The sequence below is a fragment of the Thunnus albacares genome, chromosome 17 (assembly GCF_914725855.1).
Source record: "Thunnus albacares chromosome 17, fThuAlb1.1, whole genome shotgun sequence".
Lineage (NCBI taxonomy): Eukaryota > Metazoa > Chordata > Actinopteri > Scombriformes > Scombridae > Thunnus > Thunnus albacares.
The window spans coordinates 1,194,863-1,204,652 of NC_058122.1; positions in this window are offsets into that span (position 1 = coordinate 1,194,863).

A 9,790-nucleotide genomic window follows, 5' to 3' on the forward strand; every position below is an offset into this window, starting at 1 on the left:
TAGAATTCACCCTTCTTTGTTCACCCTCGAATGCTGATATCTCTCGGATGTTAACATTCTAGGTGAACTCCCATTTATGAGACTACCTTGTTTGGTTATTGGTCCCGGTTTCTGGGTGGTGCCCTGTATTTGTTAATTCATATTAATAATTCTATTAATTGTTATAATTAGTTAATTATCTTTGATAATTGATAATTATTGCAAATAACCAACTGTATTCCTCACAGATCCAACAGTTGGATTAAGGTTAACAATATCTTATATTCATAATTCATCATTATCTATGATAATGATGAATTATGAATTATTATTATGAATTCATAATTATCTATGATAATTATTAATTATTGCTAATAACCAAACGCACTACTGCCCGTCCCAACAAGGTCAAGGAAAGATGTGAAGGAGAATTCATAGGGACTTACGTCTGGGCTACGTAATTATGCGATGGCGGATGTTATTGACGTCAGTCTGCCGTGATGAAACTATAATATTCTGAAGATGGACTACAAAAAGCGTATCGTTCATGCAGGCTATATTAATGTGGATAAAACACTGAAAAATAACTTCATTACAATGGTCAGAATTGAATTGAAAAAAGGAATATAGGCCACCAGCCAAAAAACTGAAATGAAATTATAGCATTGAGAATGTTTGCTCACACTCACCCTCCTGAATCCCAATTACAGCATGAAAAAAATGTATGTACATGTATGAAAGATAGGCCGAATATGTTAGACCTACAAATCTACTACTGTACACATCACTTATTCCTAAGTTTCAAACATGTTGAATTAAAAACATCATCTGACTAAAAACATCTCATATCCCTTTTTCTTAAAAGACAGACTTCTGTGTTATGGTTAATATAACGATTATAATCTATTAGCCTATATATAATAGCTTAAGAACCACCACATACAAACACCTTGAAATGTTGACTTGTTTGTGCTTTAAAGTTGTTCTGGTTGATACAGGCTGTGGGTCCGTGTACCCTCCGTCCAAAGCTCTGTTCAACTTGTTTGATAACAGGATAAACAAATATACAATGCATTATTTTGTTGCCGTTTTTCATGTGAAGAAACAGTGTGTCTGGAGATTTAAATAATAAAAGTTCCGCTGCTGTACCTCATGCAAAAATGTGCACAGCGTCTCTCTTAATGGGGATGATCCCTGCAAGTATTTAATAAACTCAAGTAGATATCAACGTTGCAGTTGTTTTAGTGCCAAATTCCTTCTTTTTGTTATAATTCTTCTCATGCAGCTCAACATGGAAACACTGTACAGGGAAAGAAAAAGTGGAAAGCAGTGTAACATCATTGATTATTCAAATCTCCAGACACGCCAATAGGACCGGTTAGAATGTAATATTAATTGATGTTGATTGACAGTGTTTCCTGTTTGAGCTACAGAGGAAGGATTATTAAATACCTGCAGTGATCACTCCCCCATCCCGCAACAGAGTCTTAAGACAGACACTGTGCGCATTTACCCACAAGGCACAGCAGCGTAACGTCATCAATCATTATGATCTATCTATCTATCTATGCTATAGCAAGCATGGTCAATGACAGTGTTTTTGTAGAAATGCAGTAGGGGCAGATAATATACATATAAAAATAAAGTGAAAAACAAGTTGTTTTCTGGTTTTGGTTTAATTTCTATTACAATTCTGTTTTTTTAATTCATATGAAAACTTATAACGCATTGTTCATTTGTTCATCCTGTTACCAAACAAGCTGAACACAGCTTTGAACAAAGGGGACACGGACCCTTGTGGATGTGGGTTTAATTGTATTGAGTTTGTGAATGGTGCATTGCTTGCTGCCGCAAGGAATTGTGGGACGGAATTATTTCTTTTCCTTTCATAAAGGATGGTCAAGTGTACCCTATGCTAAAGGAGATTAGAAAGGAAGCATTGACGCACCTTTCCTTAGCATTTAGAGAATTCGACCAGCTCTTATCATAGCTGCCACTTAGATACTTCTGGGTTATTTCACTCAGTTAGGAACCTTCCTAAGCAAAAAAGACTATTCGACCGCAGCTTTAGTCTTGTTAAGCCACAGTTTGCAATGCAGTCTGGGAAATTTCTTTAACCAGTCTGCAAGTGGAAAGGTTCCATTTGAGTGGCCATCTGGAGTGACAGATTAACCCTAGGGGAGAACGGGGTAAATCAAGCCGGTGGGTAAAATGAGCCACCCTCTTTATTTAGGTAACCATAAACAAAAGTAATCATGTGACCACAAATTAAGAAAGTGCCAGGTTTAATTCGTGCAAATTTGCAGAGGTGTGCATGTGTGTGTGCTGTACTGAAATAGTATGCCAGCCTGACACTGTGACATCACCACGCCACTTTAAATGTCTGCATGCCTGTTTTCCTTACCCTTAAAACCTTAACAGGCGACCGTTTGCTCTGTGGAAGTATGTCTTACACTGCAGACTCATCATTTACCTGTTTTACTTTTCCTGTTGTTTTCTTTTGTTGTTGTGGATATGACATCCCTGCCATGCCACAATTACAATAGTAATAAAGCTGCAAGCAGTGTTGGTCGGGACCTCGCACTCTGGCCCGTCAGGATCAGATAATTTTGCTTTTCAAAAATGAGGGATATTTTTTACAAGTGTGGTGTGCTTTTATTTTGGAAGTTTGATTGACAGGATGAGAATTTTCTGTAGGGTGAGACATGTCTGTCTTGCTCACACCTGTGTCATCAAAATCATGCAAGTTTTGGACCCATTCACGTGAATTTCAATTAGTAAATTGAAAACTCTTGATGAGTTTGTGTGTAAAACAAATTAATTTCCTAATTTTCATCAAGTCTATTTTTAGAAAAGGAAAGAATTTTAACCCACATGACCTGGTCAAAGTTTGATTGAAATATGTACTGTCAGGTGTGTAGAGATAATAAGTAACTGCAGCTGGACACAGAAAAATACTCATACACTTGAATGGAGAGTGTGAGCGAACCCACACCTTTTTGAACATTTACTGCTTCCACATAGTTTTAGATACAGACTTCATTTGAACTTTAAATGAGTCACGAGACTTTGACCTACAAATCTTGAATTTACATGTTTTGTTCTATCTTTTATTCTTTTTGAGAGATTAGAGTGTGAGTTTTAAAGTCTTTTCTTGCTCCTCCTGTGATTTTATAATGAGTGTGTATTGCGGAATGTTTCACAGCACTGAGAGAGTGACATCACCAGGAGCAGTTGGAGAGGAGAATTTTAGAGTATGTTTTTTGTGAAATATCCTCATAAATCCCATTACCTTGACCAAATCTTACATTAAAAATCATATTTTTTAGTAGGAAATTTCGTGGCGAATCCATTGATACAGGTTTGAAAGTGGTCAGACTTATAGTTTAGACATCAGAAGCCTCTGTATGACACAAAGTTCATGCCCATAGATTGCCTTACATTGTAAGGTGTGATGTGGCACTGCAACTTTGAGGGCTTGTAAAATCCAAACCGTTTGAGCTATTACAAAGTTCTTAACAACTTTTTTTCAGCATAGTGTCATAAGTCATCCATTAAAATTTGAAGCCGATACCATTAACACCCTCGGAGAAGATAGCGTTTGTTCGGGGGCCAAAATTGGGGCAAAGTCTTATTTTAAAAGGCTAATTGCAGACTTCCTTTTGGATTTAGGTCAGGGGTGTCATGATTTGTAGGTCTTGATAAGATGAATAATTGAGTTTTGGTTTGATTTCTCTACGACATTCCTACAGGCTGTGGCGGCCATTTTAGTTACATAGGTGGCGCCAGAGAGCACATTTTGGCACTTTAGGGGTTAATTTTTACATATTATCAAGTTTTTCACCAGACCTATTGTGCGTGCCAAATTTGGTGAGTTTTTGAGCATGTTTAGGGGGTCAAATTTAGGTGTGATGTCCCGTAATAATAAGGAAAGAAAGACACAAACAAACACATGAAAAACAATAGGGTCCTCGCCCTTAGGTGAGGACTACTGTTTTACAGTACAGAGGACTACTGTACTGTTTTACAGTAGTCCTCTGCCTTTTTGGCTCGGTCCCTAAATATCTTGAGCGCATGTCTGACACTCAAGAGTTGAAGTAAAATAAATACAAATGGTTCATCCCTTGGGGAGCATGCATGTACTCAGTGAAATTCATGGAAGCCTGCTCCTTGTACTTTCATATCTATTGTGTAAAAGAGTAATGTAATAGAAGAAATTTCATTGTGAATGCTGGCTGCTGTAAGGCTGATGCTAAACTGGACTGATGAAAAAGCTGAAGCAGTATGAATAGTTTAAAGGCTTGCGCTAAACTGGATTGCTGGCTTAACTTTGGATGAAGAAGCCGAAGGAGTATGAATGACGGAATCACCTTGGAATCACCTGGAAAATGGGTGGTCAAATTATTAAATCTTAATTAGCTGTGTTGAATAGTTTCAAAAAGTATGAATGGGATGCAAAAGTTGAATAAAACTCCTAATGTATGAACGATGTGGAACATTTTAAGCATTGAATGGAGTATGAATCAATAGAAGAGACTGGAAAATGCACGAAAAAGAAGCTGAAGCAGTATGAATGGTTTAAAGACTTGCGCTAAACTGGATTGCTGGCTTTACTTTAGATGAAGAAGCTGTAGGAGTATGAATGATTTGGAAAAGTGGAAAATGGGAGGTCAAAGTATGACCAGTTAATCAGTTGTGTTGAATAGTTTCAAAAAGTATGAATGGGATTTAAAAGTTGAATAAAACTTCTAATGTTTTCTTCTAATTTTGGGGGGATTTATTCCAAAACTGTGAGTCCTATTTCAATGGAAGTAACACTGGAAGAGAGAAGACAAATTCATTTGTAATCTGAATTAGAAATTGTACTTGTAGAGTGGAAGCTGTGGGAGTAAAGTCTTAAACATTTTTGATGAAATGTTTAGGCCTAAACCAGCAGTGTGTTATATCACTCGTGACATCACGCACTGCTCTGGGTCTAAACATTCCACGCAATACACACTAATGTAAAAATCTGAGAAGGGCTGAACATTTCATGAAAATTAAACTGTGATTTTGTAGAAACCAGAAAAGACTGAATAGAAGTTTAATAGCTGAAAGTCTTGTGACCCATTTAAAGCTGAAATGAAGTCTTTAGCTGAAAGTACGTGGAAGTAGTTAAAATTCAAAGTGGAGTGGGTTGAAGAGGATTTGAACATTCCGTCCATTCATTTCAATGGAGCAAAATTGACAGAAAACATATTTCAAAATGCCTGAAGGGTATGAATGAGAAAAGTAATAGCAATAATGTCCTAATTGAGCTGTGGAGGAGATAGGTGCCAACAAGGTGGGCGGATTGTTATGAATGCTTTCCAGCTTTCACAACAATAAAGAGTAGTAATTTTTCCCTGATGTTGGTAGTTAAGGAAAGGTCAGTCAAACATTAAGGCTCATCCTCAAGGGACAATAAGTATCCATAGCAAATTTCATGGAAATCTGGCCAGCAGGTTTCCAGTTGTTAGTCATGGAATAAATTATTGGCCAAAGACCTAATGATGACCTGATCGTGGTGGTAGATGAGAGGTCAGGGGTCTCCAAACTCGGCAGGATTCATCTCCAATGATCATGCATGTCCATACCAAATAGCAGTTTGGTGAGTAGTTGCCTGAGATAGCTTGCTCTGGACTGAATAAGGCAGGTGACCAGTAGTGACATTGAGTAAAGAAAGTGTAATTCAGTTTCATTAAAATTTGGATTTTATTTGTGTAGTTATGTCCATCATTTCTATCAGTTATGATAACATTATATTCACTTAAGTAATTGTTGATGTCTGGAAATACGGTGATGTCTACAAAGTCTAAAGTTTAGTTTAACTTATAGTGTACAACTCAAATACACATGTACACAAATAATAAATAAACAATCATTCAATAATCAATCATAATCATCATCAGTCACTACTTTTGAAGCAGTGTCAAACCAAAGCAAGTTTATCCTGACTGAAAAGGTGTAGGCTGAAGGTTTTCATAACCATTAAATTCACTCTTTGGCTTTGGTTATGATTGGTTGATTATTTTTAATAAAGTAATTTGGATAATCTGATTTTCCTGTACCCTTTTTAATTATGCCAATAAGCACTTTCCATGTACCTTCTATGACGTTCCAATAGTTTGTTGTAATTATCTTTCTTATTAAGTCTCATTATGCTTGTCAATTATACTTCAATTTAAAGAAACACAACTTGTAAGATGATCATCCAACACCTAAACAAACCCCAAAACACTTTATTTGAAGGTCAAAGTTAAAATGAGCATACCAGCAGGACAAAGCCAAAAGCCTCCCCAGGGGAGTGCTAGAGAGTTGAAAGTGAGGCAAAAAAACTGCGTGATGTGAGTTTGAGTCAAAACTCGTCCTCCTTCTCAGTCATAATTCTTGAGTCAAATCTGAACCAACAAAACCAAATATTGATATAATTCAGTGTGACTTACACTTCCCGAGGATATCATTATCTCTAATGTCCACTGCCAATAAACCTCCGGAAATCAGAGAAAAAAAGAGTCTTCAGAACTTGTCTAGGTATCATCACATTTTTCTTCAGTATTAAAGTAATCCAGTGATAATTGGCATTGGTACATTGCAAACAGGAACTGCTAATAGCTAATTCAGGATACTTTTAATTGGCATCAATTTGCCAAAATATAATCAAATACAGGCAAAAAACAGGGATCAAAAGAGAATAGTAGTATCCTGATGGTTTTATTATTTTCTGTTGTCATATTGTTTCCCAAACAGGCCTATATGTTGGTGTAAGCATGTTTCCTTCTATCAGATTAGCAAAAAATTGTTTTTAGTGGGACAAGCACGAAAGAAACTCAAGGACATTACTCCAGACGGGATTTAAATTACAGGGGGAGCAGTGAGTTCACTGAAAAACAGTACATCACTGCAGCTGTCATTGTTACTGGGGTGGGGGGTGAAAAATTACCCACATACATGCTCTGGACTGGATTACAGTCACTAGCCAGCAGGTAATGTTTAAATCACCCTACCACCCCCTTAGAGAAATAAATCCCATTCCAATGGGGTTTAAGGGACAGTATGAATATTATTGGGATGTGGAAAGGGGATGAATCTATATTCAATTTTATAAATAAGAAAAAAGCATGATCCTCCCCATCCTTATTTAAATTTTCATTTGAACCTCCCCTTGACTGCAATGCCCCCCCCCCCCCCCCCCATGTCAAAATACTATATTTATGGCAAACATAAATGACTGGTGAAAATACAGCCATTCTCTCATTTTGAACAAGAAGCTGCAACGCTAGTGCCACCTTACAAAATACCTGCCAGTGGGACAGGAGAACAACCTTCATTTATGGACTACACACACACACAAATAAATATGGCAAGGGTTTAAAACAGTGTGGTGAGTCCTCTGACTACAGAGGACACATGTATGGGCACACACACACACTCATTTTGACTCATGCACACATAATAGACAGCTGGTACTGCATGTAGATACATTGTGAAGTTGATTTAGTGGTGATGTGGTGTTTAGGATAGGTGTTCATGAATAAACTACCTTATGAAGGAGGTCTCCACACTGTAGTCTCCCAAATCAATTCAATTCAGTTCAATTCAATTCACTTTAATTCAATTTGATTCAAGTTAGTTCGGTGAGGCTTTATTGGCATGACCATTCTGAAGTACAGTATTGCCAAAGCACATTGTACAAAGTAGTACAAACAGGGAGAAGTAAAGGTTTTAACATACAAACAGCAAAACATTATGTTAACCTTATAGTTTGAAAACAACAACCACGTCAACAATATTTTGCAAATTACATTAATTGTGCTTGGAGGAAGAAATCTGAACTTAACTGATGGATATCAGCATAATAATAGTCTTGATTTTAAAACAATATATATATATACACATACATATACATATATATATATGTGTGTGTGTGTGTGTGTGTGTGTGTGTGTGTGTGTGTGTGTGTATATATATATATATATATATATATATATATATATCTCAGTGGAGGCTGGTCCATAGAGGTAGAGGAGGTTGCTCCTCCTCGATTTTTTGAGAGGCAAGAGGAAGATCAAAATATAAAAAAGAATATTTGGTTGAAATAAACCATTACCAAATCTCAGTGTTATTTATAAAATATTTTTTCTCTCTTCTTTGGAAAAAATCCATTATTGAAATTCTGGTTAAAATGCTTCAACAGTGACAGGAGGAGAAAGAGCAGTCTGTGTGAAGTGGTGGGGGGGGGGCAGTGGGGGATAGTGAGAGGGAGTGGGGGACAGAGGAGGATGGGCTCCTGCTGTCCTCCGCAGGGCGGGATCTCTTACCTCAATTTAATGTACTTCATTTTTTTTCATGCTAATCTATAATTGGCCAAGACATGTAAAATGACGCTCCAAGGGAGGACATCCTCCCTAACCAATCAGAGAGAGAGAGAGAGAGAGAGAGAGAGTGGCAGGTAAAGACATACTCTGCTGCTAGGCTGCAGCTCTCTATGTGCTCTCCTAATACAATTGGTATTTTGTTTATGTTGGTTATGTGGTCAAATTCAGGATGTTGTATTTGAATTTGGGAAAATATTTTGTTTGGACTGGCAGGAGTTTTGTGCATTCTGTTAGAACGTGCAGCTCTGTCTCAAATTTGGCTCCCCTGCACAGCTGGCAGAACCGCTCCTCTTTTGGAAGTCATGATTTTTTATATTGGCCTGTCTCAATGGCCAGGCTGTGCTCACTGAGTCTGGACTTTAAGGTAGTTCTTTGTTTAGTGTCAGTCACTGTGGTCAGGTAATCTGCCACACTGTACTGTCTTTTTAGGGCCAGATAACATTTCAATTTGCTTTGTGCTTTTGTTTTTGTGTTCAATTTGGTGAGGTAGTTTTGTTTCTGGTGTGTTATAATTTGGTTGACTCTACTTGATACATTCTCAGACTGGTCGTGAGGTTGAACAGGGTTAGAAAGTGCTTTGTAGTGGGAGGAGTGGGGGTCACTGTTTTTTTAAATGAAGCCAGTATTTGATCGCTCTTTTTTAAATTTTGATCTGTGATTGGAATTGGCCCTAATTCAGCTCTGCAGGCATTGTTCAAACTTCAATGAGCTGCAAACCCTGAAACAGTTTACTGACACACACAAAAAAGACATAGGAACACACACACACACACACACACAGCTTCCCAGCTTCCTGCAGAAAGGCATGATCACTATCAGCCCAGGAAGGCACACCTAGCAGCCTTATCTAATTGAAGCAATGGCGCGGTGGTTAAATTAACGAGCTACACACCAGCATGACAAGAGCCGGAGCTGCATATCGTGGGCAAATCATCAGTCATGGTGCTGTGTTAAAAGGTAACAACAGGAGATAGTGAGCAGTGCAGAGGGAGAGCACACACCTCTGGGACTGCAGAGCATGAAGGAACATGATGCAGGGAGAGAAAAGATCTGTTCGGTAATCTGAGAGGAGAAGTGAAGGATTTGTGAGTTGTGGTTGTTCCAGGTTTGTATGAGGTTTTCCAAAATAAGAAACAGTGTAAGTGTGTGTATGTTGTATGAACCCACTGCAGGTGATGAAAGCCCTGGTGTCGCATGCAGAGAGAAAAAAATGCTGCATGGGAAAGAACGTGAGTGAATAACAGGATGCATTTGGTGGAAGAGTGTCATCACTGACTTGACAGCAGGGGAGAAGAGAATATTTACCCCCCCAGCTGTATTAAAATCTTAGTACACACACAGACAGACACACACACACACACACACACACACACACACACACACGCAGTAGCACAAACACAACAAAGGTTAAAAGT